The 16,957-nt window shown below is 43.5% G+C and overlaps 1 non-coding gene across 1 annotated transcript; it reads left to right on the top strand.

Moving 5' to 3' along the window:
* The first annotated feature begins 14,859 nt into the window (after positions 1 to 14,859).
* Positions 14,860 to 15,161, top strand: LOC149747760 (signal recognition particle RNA). The gene has a single exon (XR_016387432.1).
* Positions 15,162 to 16,957: the final 1,796 nt, after the last annotated feature.

Here is a 16,957-nt window from a genome sequence, read left to right as displayed (position 1 = left end):
CAGGAGATGCAGTCCCAGGGCTGTATGGCTTGCTGAATAAGTGATGCTTTTTTTTTTTTTTTTTTTGCGGTACACGGGCCTCTCACTGCTGCGGCCTCTCTCGCTGCGGAGCACAGGCTCCGGACGCACAGGCTCAGTGGCCATGGCTCACGGGCCCAGCCGCTCCGCGGCATGTGGGATCCTCCCGCACTGGGGCACGAACCCGCGTCCCCTGCATCGGCAGGCGGACTCTCAACCACTGCGCCACCAGGGAAGCCCAAAGTGATGCTTTTACACAAGGAAAAAGGAGCCTTTTCTTCCTGGTGGACACAGCCCTAAATTAAGGTCCACAGCTTGGGAAGCAGGGATAGGGGCTGGACTTCAGCCCCACGCCACCTCCCTTGGTTAAGCCAGCCACCCTTGGGCATCGAACAAAACACACATCTCAAGACGGCAGCCCAGGAAAGCCCTTCTTACCCTTGAAGGTAGCACTCAAGCTCCTTCAAGGAGCATCTTGAAGATGTGTGCATCTCTGTACTGCTCGTGTGCACATATGATGCCAGTGTGTTCCTCTGTGCTCGTGTCCCTGCTCTGGTGGACCTCTCTGTAGCCATGTCTGGGCGTGGGGGGGAATACATATGTGTGGGTATCAGCCTGTATACGTGTGCACCCGCGGCCCTGACGGCTATTTCCTCACCATCCTGCACATCTCTCGGTTGGCTTTCTCTGCTTACCTAATTGTTCATCTTCCCCAGCTGGACCCCAGGCTCTGTGAAGTCTTTCCTCAGCAGAGCAGGGTGGAGCTTAGCCTCAGGAGTCGGTGGACCAATGCTGGGCCCAGCCTTCCTCCTAACCTCCTGCTTCTGCTTTTCCCTTCTCTGGAAGGAAGGACTGGGGCCCTCTGGTACCAGCATGGGCCAGGGAAAAGGGCACAGCTGTTACATGGAGGGCCTAGGCTCCCTCTGCCTGGGAATCTCTGGGAGATCCCAAGCAGATCCCTAACCCCTCCTGAAGACTTACCCACGTGGAACATGATGTACTTGTTTGTTCTTTGCTAGATACGTCCTGCCTCTGCATCTTTGCTCAGCCCACTCTCATGGCGTGCTCCCCCATCCTTCAAGACCGAGGGCCACCTGTGCTATAAGTAGTGGCAGCAGCAACCCGCTACAGAGCCCTCACCTGGCACCAGTGTGGTAGAAGGGTGGATTGCACACATCGTGGACCTTGCTGTTTAGGTGCTTATCATACACACGATCTCACAGAAGTCTCACAGCGGTGTAATGAAGTAGGCATTATTAACATCCCAGTTTTTGAGACAAGGAAACCAAAGTACAGAAATGTCCACGAACGTGCCCATGGTCACACTGCCTCACTAGCTGCCCGAGACAATCAGGGCTGGACTCAGCCCTGCCTGCACCGCAGGCTCCCGTGCTCCTAGCCTCAGGTCAGCCTCTGACCTCTGCAGCCCACTGTCACTCTCCCTGCTCTGAGCTCCTGGTGTCCCCATGGGCACAGTGGCCATCTGAATTTATACCCTTAGCTGTTGTCTTAAAAATATATACTTTTCTTTTTTTTTTTTTTTTAACATTGCACCTACCTCCCTGACTAGATCATGTTTCTGAGGGTAGCGACTGTGTCCTTTCATGCCTTTGTTTCTCCAGCCCCTCCCACCTACAAGGTGATGCTGTTGATGATGTTGGTGAGTGACCCCCCCCCCCCGCCTGTCTCTGGGCCACAAGGTCACAGTGATGGCTTTGTGTGGTTTCCTCCTTTGTGTGACCTGGAGGAGCTGTGTCCCTTGTAGGAGAGTTTCTTGGTTTGGGAGGAGAAGCCCTGGGCAGCCTGTGCCTCTGGCCTGGGGATACCAAAGGGCTCCTGCAGCCCTGAGGACAGCGGCAGAGATGGCACCTCCCTCGCTCCCACTCGAGCCTGCATTCTGGCTAATCCCCCACCCCTGACTCCCCAGGGCCCTGGGCTTTGCAGGCCTGGGTGGAGAGGAAGCCGGTAGGAGGGGGGCCTTCCACCCTGCCTCTGCAGCTCTGGTGCAAAACTATGTGGTCCTTCCAGTATGTTCAGAAATCCCATCCCCACAGAGGCATGGACTAGGTGGAACCGACGCCCTGCGGGCAGCCTAGCCGGATGGTCTGGACCTGGCAGCCGCCTTGGAGGTGCCTGACTGCAGCCACGGGGTCTGGGCTGTGACGTCTCCACTTATGTGAAATCAGAGTCCTACCGTCTAAGAGGGGGGCTGTGGGACCATATTCTCCACAGTGTCATCCAATAACCCAGGGCACAGTAAGCACTTGCCACTGGGGGTAAATCTCCGAGATGCATTTCCTGCTCCATGGGTGGAGGGGCTACATATACCCAGTCTGCTCACACAAGGAAAGGGATAATACCTTCAGAAAGCAGTGCTGGATACCAGCAGTGCTGGATTACGTTCAGGAGGGAAGAGCGTGATGGGTCAGAGGGGTCCCGGAAGGCAGTGCAGTGAGAGGAAGTGGGGATGGCAGTTCGGCAGGGAGAGGCTCAGAGGATCGGGTAGGTTATCCTTGGTGGAGAGGAGCAACACGACCAGAGGGATGATACTGCACACACTAGTCCATAACTGGTGGGCTTCACCTCCCCCAACAGCGTGGAGAATCCACCAGTGCCCAGACTTGACTCCAGTGTTGATACTGCCATTTTCTAGATGTGCAAACGTGGGATAGTTACTTCACTTCTCTGAGGTTCCGTTTCTTCATCTGTAAAACAGTGATGAAAATTCTAACCTCTGAAGGTTGTTGACTTTTTGTTTCATCATTCTTTAGAGAGAGAGAGTATTCTCAAAGGGAATGTCTATTCGTTCTCTAATTTGAATGAAGTGAAGAACAGTACTGTTTGGATTCCCTGTCTTCTATCTATCAAAAAATATTTATTTAGGGGGCTTCCCTGGTGGTGCAGTGGTTAAGAGTCCACCTGCCGATGCAGGGGACACAGGTTCGTGCCCCGGTCCAGGAGGATCCCACATGCCGCGGAGCAGCTGGGTCCGTGAGCCATGGCCGCTGAGCCTGCGCGTCCGGAGCCTATGCTCCCAACGGGAGAGGCCACGACAGTGAGAGGCCCGCGTACCGCACAAAAAAAAAAAAAATTTATTTCCATGAGCTCTGCCCAGTGTTGTGTGTCATAAGGGAAGCAGGGCCTTTGGAATGGTCAGGCCTCCCTGGAGACACGGATATTGGCTCTGGGGAGACAAGATTGTGCCTTGGCACAGTCCAGGGCAGTGTGGACTAACTTCATGGGCCAGACAGCAGGGCCTGCAGCAGCTTGTCAAAGGGGCACCACTGAGGTCTGGATTAGGCAGGAGACACTTGCTGTAGAAGCTGGCACTTGAATAGAACGTTTGGTTGGTTAAGATGTCCAGTCATGTTTTATTTTTTAACATATTTATTGCAGTATAATTGCTTTACAAGGTGTGTTAGTTTCTGCTGTATAACAAAATGAATCAGTTATACATATACATATGTTCCCATATCTCTTCCCTCTTGCATCTCCCTCCCTCCCACCCTCCCTATCCCACCCCTCCAGGCGGTCACAAAGCACCGAGCTGATTTCCCTGTGCTATGCGGCTGCTTCCCACTATCTATTTTACGTTTGGTAGTGTATATATGTCCATGCCTCTCCCTCGCTATGTCACAGCTTACCCTTCCCCCTCCCCATATCCTCAAGTCCATTCTCTACTAGGTCTGTGTCTTTATTCCCATCTTACCCCTAGGTTCTTCATGACCTTTATTTGTTTGTTTGTTCTTCTTAGATTCCATATATATGTGTTAGCATACGGTATTTGTTTTTCTCTTTCTGACTTACTTCACTCTGTATGACAGACTCTAGGTCCATCCACCTCACTACAATTAACTCAATTTCGTTTCTTTTTATGGCTGAGTAATATTCCATTGTATATATGTGCCACATCTTCTTTATCCATTCATCTGTTGATGGACACTTAGGTTGCTTCCATGTCCTGACTATTGTAAATAGAGCTGCAATTAACATATTGGTACATGACTCTTTTTGAATTATGGTTTGCTCAGGGTATATATCCAGTAGTGGGATTGCTGGGTCGTATGGTAGTTCTATTTGTAGTTTTTTAAGGAACCTCCATACTGTTCTCCATAGTGGCTGTACCAATTCACATTCCCACCAGCAGTGCAGGAGTGTTCCCTTTTCTCCACACCCTCTCCAGCATTTATTGTTTCTAGATTTTTTTCATGGTGGCCATTCTGACTGGTATGAGATGATATCTCATTGTAGTTTTGATTTGCATTTCTCTAATGATTAATGATGTTGAGCATTCTTTCATGTGTTTGTTGGCAATCTGTATATCTTCTTTGGAGAAATGTCTATTTAGGTCTTCTGCCCGTTTTTGGATTGCGTTGTTTGTTTTTTTGTTATTCAGCTGCATGAGCTGCTTGTAAATTTTGGAGATTAATCCTTTGTCAGTTGCTTCCTTTGCAAATATGTTCTCCCATTCTGAGGGTTGTCTTTTGGTCTTGTTTATGGTTTCCTTTGCTGTGCAGAAGCTTTGAAGTTTCATTAGGTCCCATTTGTTTATTTTTGTTTTTATTTCCATTTCTCTAGGAGGTGGGTCAGAAAGGATCTTACTGTGATTTATGTCATAGAGAGTTCTACCTATGTTTTCCTCTAAGAGTTTGATAGTTTCTGGCCTTACATTTAGGTCTTTAATCCATTTTGAGCTTATTTTTGTGTATGGTGTAAGGGAGTGTTCTAATCTCATACTTTTATATGTACCTGTCCAGCTTTCCCAGCACCACTTATTGAAGAGACTGTCTTTTCTCCACTGTATATTCTTGCCCCCTTTATCAAAGAGAAGGTGACCATATGTGCGTGGGTTTATCTCTGGGCTTTCTATCTTGTTCCACTGATCTATATTTCTGTTTTTGTGCCAGTACCATACTGTCCTGATTACTGTAGCTTTGTAGTATAGTCTGAAGACAGGGAGCCTGATTCCTCCAGCTCCATTTTTCGTTCTCAAGATTGCTTTGGCTATTTGGGGTCTTTTGTGTTTCCATACAAATTGTGAAATTTTTTGTTCAAGTTCTGTGAAAAATGCCAGTGGTAGTTTGATAGGGATTGCACTGAATCTGTAGATTGCTTTGGGTAGTAGAGTCATTTTCACAATGTTGATTCTTCCAATCCAAGAACGTGGTATATCTCTCCATCTATTTTTATCATCTTTAATTTCTTTCATCAGTGTCTTATAATTTTCTGCATACAGGTCTTTTGTCTCCTTAGGTAGGTTTATTCCTAGATATTTTATTCTTTTTGTTGCAGTGGTAAATGGGAGTGTTTTCTTAATTTCACTTTCAGATTTTTCATCATTAGTGTATAGGAATACCAGAGATTTCTGTGCATTAATTTTGTATCCTGCTACTTTACCAAATTCATTGATTAGCTCTAGTAGTTTTCTGGTAGCATCTTTAGGATTCTGTATGTAGAGTATCATGTGATCTGCAAACAGTGACAGCTTAAAGATCAGATCAGAAATAAATGAAAAAGAGATGAAGGAAATGATAGTGAAGATCAATAAAACTAAAAGCTGGTTCTTTGAGAAGATAAACAAAATTGATAAACCATTAGCCAGACTCATCAAGACAAAAAGGCAGAAGACTCAAATCAATAGAATTAGAAATGAAAAAAGGAGAAGTAACAACTGACACTGCAGAAATACAAAGGATCATGAGAGATTACTACAAGCAACTCTATGCCAATAAAATGGACAATCTGGAAGAAATGGACAAATTCTTAGAAATGCACAACCTGCCAAGACTGAACCAGGAAGAAATAGAAAATATGAACAGACCATTCACAAGCACTGAAATTGAAACTGTGATTAGAAATCTTCCAACAAACAAAAGCCCAGGACCATATGGCTTCACAGGCGAATTCTATCAAACATTTAGAGAAGAGCTAACACCTATCCTTCTCAAACTCTTCCAAAATATAGCAGAGGGAGGAACACTCCCAAACTCATTCTACAAGGTCACCATCACCCTGATACCAAAACCAGACAAAGATGTCACAAAGAAAGAAAACTACAGGCCAATATCACTGATGAACATAGATGCAAAAATTCTCAACAAAATACTAGCAAACAGAATCCAGCAGCACATTAAAAGGATCATACACCATGATCAAGTGGGGTTTATTCCAGGAATGCAAGGATTCTTCAATATACGCAAATCAATCAACATGATACACCATATTAACAGATTGAAAGAGAAAAACCATATGATCACCTCAATGGATGCAGAGAAAGCTTTCGACAAAATTCAACACCCATTTATGATAAAAACCCTGCAGAAAGTAGGCATAGAGGGAACTTTCCTCAACATAATAAAGGCCATATATGACAAACCCACAGCCAACATCATCCGCAATGGTGAAAAACTGAAAGCATTTCCACTAAGATCAGGAACAAGACAAGTTTGCCCACTCTCACCACTCTTATTCAACATAGTTTTGGAAGTTTTAGCCACAGCAATCAGAGAAGAAAAAGAAATAAAAGGAATCCAAACCCAATCGTGTTTCATATGGGTGACTTTTCGCTTACCTTTCGATTTTTTTATGTTAGTATATTAGTTATCTATTGCTACCTAACAAACAATGCCAAAACATAGTGGCTTAAGTTCTAGGGTGGCTTAGCTGAGTGGTTCTTGCTCTGAGTTCTCATGAAGTTGCCATGGGCTGCGCTGTAATCTGAAGGCTTGATTGGGCTGGAGGATCCACTTCTAAGTTCACTGCCATGCTATTAGCCTGAGGCATCAGTTCCTTACCATGTGTGTCTTTGAGTGTCCTCACAATGTGGTGGTTGGCTTCCCTCAAAGGGAGTGGGCCAAGAAGGAGAGAGCAAGGAGGAAGCTGCACTGCCATTGATGACCTAGTCTCTGATGTTACACACCATCACATCCTCTGTTCCTATTCATTAGAAGCCTGTCAATAGGCACAGCCCACATTTAAGGGGGAGAGGAATTAGACTTCACCTATGGAAGGGAGAAGTATCAGAGAATTTGTGAAAATATTTTCAAGCCATCACAGTTATGGACATTTTTCTTTCTAACAAGGAAAATGTAAAACATTTGCAAAAGCAAAGAGAATGGTATAATGAGCCCTTATACACCCATCATCCAGCTGCTGATTGTGAACAATTATGAAACCAGGCAAATATTTTTATCAGGTTTATTGAGGCATATATGACATACGATAAACTGCACATATGTAAAGTGCACAATTCAATAAGTTTTGACATATGTTTACACCCATGGTACCATCACCACAATCAAGCTAATGAGCACATCCTTCATGACCGAAAGTTTCCTTGTGCCCCTTTGTAATCTATTCCTTACCTCTTACCCACCTTACCCCATCCCCAGGCAACGACTGATCTTCTTCCTGTCATTATAACATAGTTTACATTTCCTAGAACATTACGTGAATGAAACCATAAAGTACATACTCCTCTTGTTGGATTTTTTCACTCAGCCTAGTTATTTTGAAATCCGTCTATGTTGCTGTGTGTATCAATAGTTCATTCCTTTTTATTGCTGAGTAGTATTCCATTGTAGGGATATGTTATAATTTGTTTATCCATTCACCTGTTGACGTACATTTGCATTGTTTCCAGTCTGGGGCTATTACAAATGAGGCTGCTATGAACATTCATGTACAAGTGTTTGTATATACATCTGATTTCATTTCTCTTGGGTAAATATCTAGTAATGGAATGACTGAGTTATATGGTAGGATGTGTTTAACATTTTAGAAAATGGCCACACTCTTTTGCAAAGTGGTGTTACTAATTTACATTCCTGCCAGCAGTATATGAGAGTTGGTTATTCTACATCATCACCAACACTTGATATGATCAGTCTTTTTAATTTTAGGCACACTGAAATTAGTAGTGGCATTTCATTGTGGTTTTAATTTGCATTTCACTAATGACTAATGAAGTGTAACATTTTCATATGCTTATTTGCCATCTATATATTGTCTTTGGTAGAGTGTCTGTTGAAATGTTTTGCCCATTTTTTTATTGAGTTCTTTGTTTACTTCTTACAGAGTGTTGAGATTTCTACATAGATTCTGGAAAAAAAGTCCCATCTCTGAAATGTGATTTGCAAATAGTTTCTCCCAGTCTGTGACTTATCTTTTCATACTCTTAAATATCTTTTAAAGAGAAGTTCTTAATTTTGTTGAAGTCCAATTTATTCTCCTCCCCCTTTAAAATAGTTTTTTTAAAAAAAAAATAAAAGGGAGCATGTTTCTAGTGTTGTATCTAAAAGATCTTTGCCTACACCAAGGTCATAAAGACTTTCTCCTATGTTTTCTTCTAGAACTTTCATAATAATTTCAGATTTTACATCGAGGTCTATGATCCATTTTGAGTTAACTTTTGTATTTGGTTCAAGGTACTGGTCAAAGTTTTGTTTTGTATGCATATATCCTGTTTTTCCAACACCATTTGTTGAACACTATTCTTTCTCCACCTTTGTCAAAAATCAATCGGCCACATATCTGTGGATTTATTTTTATTTCTGGACTCTATACCATTCATTGATTTATTTGTCTATCTTTAAACCAATACACACTATATTGATTACTGTAGTTTTATAAGATTTTCCCTGTTTTTTAATTGAGATATAATTCACATGTTATAATATTCACCTTTTAAAGTATTCAATTCCATGGATTTTATATATTCACAAAGTTGTGCAACTATCACCACTCTCTAATTCCAGAACATTTCATCACCAAGAAAAGAAATCCTATATGCATTAGCAATAACCCTCATCCCTTCCCTTCCCCCCAGGTCCCTAGTGAGCACTGAATCTACTTCTGTCTCTATGAATTTACGTCTAATGATATGGTTGCTTTTAATAAATAACCTTTCTTTCCTTCCCCCCACATTAAATAATAGTCCTGAATCCTGCATTCTTCATATCTTTGTACTCGTTTATAAGAGTCTTGCTGTATCTACATAATTCCTAAAATGCTGTTTTAAAAAATTGTAGCTTTATGAAAAGTCACAATGCATGCAATTTGGGGGGACTCACTTCTTTCACTTGGTATCATGTTGCTGACTTTTATTCATATCGTTGTCTATCATAAGTTTCTTTATTTTAACCCCTATGTGAGAATATACCACAACATAATCTTCCGCTCTCTGTAGATGGACGTTTGGGTTGTTTCCAAGTTTTTGCTATTGTGAATAGGGCTGCTATGAATACTCTTGCACATGTTTCCTGAGTATTTGTGAGTGAGTGAAAATCTAGGGCATAGGTTATGTTAATTTTCAACTTGAGGAAATAACGAGTAAGATTGTTTTTTCAAAATGTTTTCACCAGTGTAAACTCCCACCAGCAATGTACAAGCATGTGCCTGTGGATTCACATCCTCCAAAAGTGGTATTGTCAGACTTTTGAAAAAATGTTGCCAGTTGATTAGGTTCAAAATGGTGTTTCATTATGGTCTTGATTTGTGTTTTCCCAATCACCAGTGATGTTGAACATCCCTTTATATGTTTATTGACCATTTATGTTTCCTTTCTATGAAATCCCTGTTCATGTCTCTTGCCCAACTTTCTGTAGGGTTGACTGGGTCCAACATCTTATTTTAAATGATTGTGTTATATATATGAATATATTCTTTTTTTTTTTTTTTTTTTTTTGCTGCATTGGGTCTTTGTTGCTGTGCATGGGCTTTCTCTAGTTGTGGCGAGCGGGGGCTACTCTTTGTTGCGGTACGCGGGCTTCTCATTGCAGTGGCTTCTCTTGTTGCAGAGCATGGGCTCTAGGCACATGGGCTTATATTCTTAACACTAATCCTTGTCAGTTGTGTATATGGCAAATATCCTCTCCCAGCATACAACTTGTCTTTTCACTCTCTTTAGGTGTCCTCATGAAAAACAGAAATTCTTAATTCTAATATGATCAAATTTATTCATCTTTCATATTTTAGCCAATGCTTTTTGTGTTTTAAGAACCCTTCCCTACTCCAAGATATAAAACATACTCATATATTTTCTGCTAAACATATTAAAGTTTTGTTTTTGACACTTCAGTCCTCAATCCACATGAATTATAAAGAAGGGATTGGATTTAATCTATTCCAATTAGAATACATTTCTTTCCAGTTTCATTTATTTACGAGCCCTCTTTCCCTGTCGGTTGAATGTATGACATCTATCATATACCAGAGTCCCACTCTGCATGGATCTGTTTCTGAGTTCTCTGTTCTATCACATTGGTCAGTCCCTCCAACCCTGGACAACAGGCGAAGTGCACTGTCCTAACCACAACAGCTTCAAAATAAGTCCTGATATCCAGTAAGGTAATTCCCTCCTTGATTATCTTCAAAAAATGCCCTGGCTATTCTTGGCCCTATAGTTTTTCAAATAAATTCCAAATAGAATTATTTTCTCAAGTTCCATAAAAATTTCTTAATGGATTTTCAGTGAAATTATATTTAATTTATACGTCACATTGGGAAGAATTGACATCTTCATGATAATCAGCTTTCCTGTCAATAAACGTAGTATTTTTTTCTATTTATTTATGCTTTTTAAATATCTCTTAATAATATTCCCCTGGTCATCAATATCTTTTTTTTAAAACCAGCATTATGTGAGAATCTTTATTTTGACAAATAAGTACACGGTATTTTTTAAAGATTTATTCCTGCGTGTTTGATAGTCTTTAATGCTATTGTAAATGATACCTTCCCTTCAATTGCATTTTCTAGTTATTTGCTGTTAGTATATAGAAGTGTAACTGATTTTTGAGTATTGCTTTTATATCCAGGCACCTCGATCAACTTTCTAGGCTTTTGTAATTTTTGTCTTTAATAACCTTAAATCTTCCTGCACTTGGATAGGTTTAAGCTTTTCCATTTTTTTCCTGTTTGGCCCTCTCTAGGTCCTTTTAATCTGATGTTTCTCAGTTCTTTTGTTGTTTTAAACTTCAAGTTATATATCTCTATTATTTTATAAAGTATTTTCTCTTATCCCTCTTTATTCCTCTCTCTTTCTGATATCTTCTATTATTCAGATCTTAGCATTTCCACCTCTAAAATTTTTATCTCCTAACTTTTTCTGCATATTTTCTATTTCTTTCCTTTTTCTGTTTGGGCTTTTTTTTTTTCAATTTCATTTTCTGGTTTTGAATTCATTTCTCAGTTGTAACCATCCTGCTATTTATCCATCTATTCTGTTTTTTATTTTAAACATTGTATGTTCATGACTAATATTTCTACTTGGTTCTTTTTTTATGAGATCTTTGAATGGCCAGCTGTTTTGGCTGGGGTTCATTTTCTCCTAGAGGTATTGGCTTCTATGTCAGGCAATAATTATGGGGGTGGGCCAGACCCTAGTCCAGGAAGATTCCAAAAGGTTCAAGGGATGGCTAATGAATAAACCTTAAGGTAGAGAGAGCCTCAGGCACCAGGAAACCACAATTCCCTATCCATAACTATAGCAGGCCAGGTGCCCAGGGTCCATGATACTTTTAATGGCCCACAAAAATATGTTATTTCTAATTTATTTTAATGTAAGGAAAAAAATGAATATAATAATAATGACTACATAATAATGAATCTAGTCTGGATTATATTAATCTTTATAGTAATATGGTCATCAAATAATATTTACTATATTTTATGAAGGAAGGATGCCCAGGACACACTGAAGTCATAATGCAGCTCCATCTCCAACCCATAAAACACAGTCAATCACTGCTCATTCTACAAAAAACCTCTCAGATCAAGTCTGGTCTTCACTCTCCCTTCCAGCCCCAGAGAGAGAAGTGCATTAGGAGGAGACACTCCTTAGAAAGTAATTCACCAGCCCTGGGGGTTGCAAGGAGATGGGTTAAGAAAGGAGGCCCGTTGTTCCCCACCTGGTTTTGTCAGCTCCTCTCAAGCTCAGGGCTCCTGCACTGCCCTGATTTCACCTCTGTGGCACCAGGATAGGGAAAGGCCCTGTCTGACTCAAGGAAACGGTGGTAGAGAAGCAAGAGCAGACTGCCAACACTTCCCGTTCTGTTTGATCCTCCCAGGGAGTGCTAGAAGCCAGAGTGCTTGTAGCCTCAGGCCAAAGTCACCACCAGACACAACAAATAAAAATAGCTCCTATCATCCCGGGGGTTCTCACTGTTTTCTATCTCACAGTTCCCCTGGGCTGATCCTGGAGGAAGAGAGCCAGCAGTGGTTCTGCTTAGAGATGCAGTTCTTACTTTGTCACTCAGCTGGCTAAAGAGCGTTCAGTGGTTTCCCATTGGGCTCCTGGATTCCCAACTTGACTCGTTTAGGAGGAAGGAGAATTAATTATAACTTCCATGTGTACCCTCTTTCTAGCTCTCCTCTGAGGAGTGTTAGTAACCTGAAAGCCTAAAGTGGAGAACTGCTGTTTTAGCAGCATAGAGAAGCGGGCGGAGGTGCTGTGCATTCGTGGGTCGTGTGCACCGCTTGTCTTTCTCCATCCAGCTGGGTAGGCAAGTTGGCTTAGTAGATTTGGCCATATCTTACTCCACAAACCTGGCCGATGTACTCCCCTTTGTCCTTGATTTCCTCCATACAGCCCCAGAAGAAGACAGAAGTTGGTGAGCTTACAAGCTTTGGATTTGGGCCTAGAGGGAAGCAGGAAGTCTTTTTCAGCTTAGAGTCTAAGCTTCATGCTTCAGCCCAGCTTTTGTTCAAGATCTGCACTGGTACAGCTAGTAATTGTCATTTTGATTCCTGTTTGGCTCCTGTTCCTTCCATTGGGAACTTTGTGGGGCTGAGAGGAAGAGAGAAGAAATGATCAGCAGAGTGGGATTCTGACTTTCCAGAATTCCTGACCACAGTGACATCAAATGCCACTACATTTGTTGACCAGCCCCTCTGTGAACCTGCTCGTGCCCTACCATGGCTGTCTGCTCGCCATTTCGCCTTGCCCGGTGGTGTTCCTGACATACTGGTCCTATTGAGTATCCCCCAAATTTAGCATGGTGCCTGGCACTTGGTATGTATGTGTGTGTGTATGTATGTGTGTGTGTGTGTATATATATATATATAAAATATGTGGAATGGATAAAGTTAAACATGTATTGTCACCCCCATTTCCTAGATGTAACTCAGAGAAGATAAGTAATTTACCCAAAGTCACACAGTTCTCTATGACCTCAGGTTGGCTTGATTCCCAGTCCCTCCTCCTCTCCACAGGGCCAGGCAGAGAGCCGCCTCCCTTGGCATGGCCCCATTTGCATCCCAAGAGGGAAACTCGGGCTCGTGGAGATTACATGCCCAGTGCTGACAGCTTGCTCAGCTCGTCCACTTATCTGCCATCTATCTTCCTGACTAGTGGAGATACTGTGGGCATAGTTCTTCTTAAATTAAGCATGAGATTAAATCATTTAAAGCCTTTTTACCTGTCCATTTCCCCAGGGCAGTTCTTTATGAAGTGATTTCTCACAGTTTCCGAGTGACTCAGTTAGTTTGATTGGTGATGTGCCAGGAAAAGGTTGAGAAAGGGGAGAGAGAGACAGTGAGCTCAGAAAGGACGACTGGGTGGCTGCTATCAAAACTTTGAGAAACTCCACAGTAAGAGTGAGGAGAATTTGTGAAAAGAGGCAAGTGGATTGGGAACGGAGGCACTGGGCTGGCTGTCACCCTACTCTCTGGCCTCCGAGTCCCCATGGGGCAGATGTTGTGTTGGTCTGACTGCTCTCTGGGCGGGGTCTTCTGCCTGCATTGAAGCTTCCTGATCACGACTGATTTGACCCCGAACGACATCCGTCACACCACCGTGTATGGATCATACACAGGGTTCTTGAGTCCCAGACTCTGCCAGGAACCTCAGTGTAGACAAAACATCTTCTTTTACACCTCAGACTTTGGAGTAGGCTGGCCACACAGGCAACCCAACAAGATCAAGATCATTGGCCTTGAATCAGGACACCTGAGCCCTAATACCAGCTTCCTCTGTGACTTTGGTCAAGTCTCTGTCTAACGTGTCTGGGCTTCAGCTGTAAAATGAGGAAAATAATATTTACCCTTGTAACCTCAAGGAGGTTGAGAGATTTGAATGGCATATGACTGTGAAGGGACTTGGAAGTATATAAAGAGCAAGGCATTATGATCAATACTGATATTGCTATACAGCTATGAAGAGGAGACTATAATACCCCAGAAGAAAGGACACAAAAGGTGTTTTGCTTATATTAATTTAAAAATATATCATTTCCTTTAAAGAAAGAGATCATTCCAGACTAGCTATACAACGTGCTGGTCAGAAATACTGTCCCCTACAGGGAAGCCTAGGTATTCACCCTGAGAGACTCCCATCTACAGGGTCATCAGGCTTGGTGCCATGTGACATTCCTTTTGGCTATAGCCAAAAGGACAAGACATAAGTGTAGGCAAACCTGGGGTGGCAAAGTAGTAAGTACGAAATTTCTGCCCCACAGTGGTGTGATCTACTGGATGCTGACTGAGTGATCCACGACACATGCAGGTCTATCCCTCATCTTTAAAATCTTCCCTCCACCTCACAACCCTGTTCAGCCATGGCCTCATTCTTCTGTTCTACTTTATTTCAAAACACCTTGAAAGAGTTGTCTAAACTTGCTGTCTCCTGTGAGGAGGAGATCTTCTCCTCTCATCAAAGTGGGTATAGAGAGTACATATCTCAACATAATAAAGGCCATTTATGACAAACCCACAGCTAACCTCATACTCAATGGTGAGAAGCTGAAAGCTTTTCCTTCAAAATCAGGAACAAGACAAACATGCCCACTCTTGCCATTTCTGTTTAATAATATTGGAAATCCCAGCCACAAGAATCAGATAAGAACCAGGCGCGGTGGCGCGTGCCTGTAGTCCCAGCTACTCGGGAGGCTGAGGCAGGAGGATCACTTGAGCCCAGGAGTTCTGGGCTGTAGTGCGCTATGCCGATCGGGTGTCCGCACTAAGTTCGGCATCAATATGGTGACCTCCCAGGAGCGGGGGACCACCAGGTTGCCTAAGGAGGGGTGAACCGACCCAGGTCGGAAACGGAGCAGGTCAAAAAACTCGCGTGCTGATCAGCAGTGGGATCGCGCCTGTGAATAGCCACTGCACTCCAGCCTGGGCAACATAGCGAGACCCCGTCTCTTAAAAAAAGAAAAAAAAAAAAAAGGAAAAAAAGGATCAGATAATAAAAAGAAATGAAAGGCATCCAAATTGGAAAGGAAGAAGTAAAACTGTAACTATTTGTAGATGATATGATACTATACATAGAAAACCCTAAGGTTTCCATAAAAAAAAAAACATCTGTTAGAGGGGGGAACCTTCAAGATGGCAGAAGAGTAAGACATGGAGATCACCTTCCTCCCCACAAATACATCAGAAATACATCTACATGTGGAACAACTCCTACAGAACACCTACTGAACGCTGGCAGAAGACCTCAGACCTCCCAAAAGGCAAGAAACTCCCCACGTACCTGGGTAGGGCAAAAGAAAAAAGAAAAAACAGAGACAAAAGAACAGGGATGGGACCTGCACCAGTGGGAGGGAGCCGTGAAGGAGGAAAGGTTTCCGCACGCTAGAAGCCCCTTTGCGGGCGGAGACCGCGGGTGGCGGAGTGGGGAAGCTTCAGAGCAACGGAGGAGAGCGCAGCAACAGCGGTGCAGAGGGCAAAGTGGAGAGATTCCTGCACAGAGGATCGGTGCCAACCAGCACTCACCAGCCCGAGAGGCTTGTCTGCTCACCCGCCGGGGCGGGCGGGTTTGGGAGCTGAGGCTCAGGCTTCGGAGGTCAGATCCCAGGGAGAGGACTGGGGTTGTGCTGCGTGAACACACCCTGAAGGGGGCTAGTGCGCCACAGCTAGCCGGGAGGGAGTCCTGGAAAAAGTCTGGAACTGCCTAAGAGGCAACAGACCATTGTTTCAGGGTGCGCGAGGAGAGGGGATTAAGAGCACCACCTAAACGAGCTCCAGAGATGGGTGCAAGCCGGATATCAGCGTGGACCCCAGGTACAGGCATGAAATGCTAAGCCTGCTGCTGCAGCCACCAAGAAGCCTGTGTGCGAGCACAGGTCACTATCCACACCTCCCCTCCCGGGAGCCTGTGCAGCCCGCCACTGCCAGGGTCCCGTGATCCAGGGACAACTTCCCCGGGAGAACGCACGGCGCGCCTCAGGCTGGTGCAACGTCATGCTGGCCTCTGCCACTGCAGGCTCGCCCCACATTCCATACCCCTCCCTCCCCCTGGCCTGAGTGAGCCAGAGCCCCCAAATCAGCTGCTCCTTTAACCCCGTCATGTCTGGGCGAAGAACAGACGCCCTCAGGTGACCTACACGCAGAGGCAGGGCCAAATCCAAAGCTGAACCCCAGGAGCTGTGCAAACAAAGAAGAGAAAGGGAAATCTCTCCCAGCAGCCTCAGGGGCAGTGGATTAAATCTCCACAATCAACTTGATATATGCCGCACCTCTGGAATAGCTGAATAGATAACGAATCATCCCAAAACTCAGGTGGTGGACTTTGGTAGCCACTGTAGACTTGGGATTTGTCCCAAGGTTCTATCTAGGGTTCTGTCTGTCCGTCTTCTGTTGTTGTTGTTGTTTTGTTTGTTTTGGTTTGGTTTTGGTTCTTTTTGTATAGTTTGTAGCACTTGTTATCATTGGTGGATTTGTTTTTAGGTTTGGTTGCTCTCTTCTTTCTTTCTTTTTATTACTTTTATTTTTAATACTTTTTTATTTTAATAACTTTTATTTTACTTTTTTCTTTCTTTCTTTTCTTCTTTTTTTTTTTTTTTCTCCCTTTTCTTCTGAGCCGTGTGGCTGACAGGGTTTTGGTGCTCTGGCCAGGTGTCAGGCCTGAGCCTCTGAGGTGGGAGAGCCAAGTTCAGGACATTGGTCCACCAGAGACCTCCCAGCTCCACGTAATATCAAATGACAAAAGCTCTCCCAG

This window comes from Delphinapterus leucas, chromosome 13 (genome assembly GCF_059928025.1).
Source record: "Delphinapterus leucas isolate spDelLeu-1000000601 "Yukka" chromosome 13, BTC_Dleu_Yukka2, whole genome shotgun sequence".
Taxonomy (NCBI): domain Eukaryota; kingdom Metazoa; phylum Chordata; class Mammalia; order Artiodactyla; family Monodontidae; genus Delphinapterus; species Delphinapterus leucas.
This window is presented reverse-complemented; position numbering and strand designations above follow the sequence as displayed.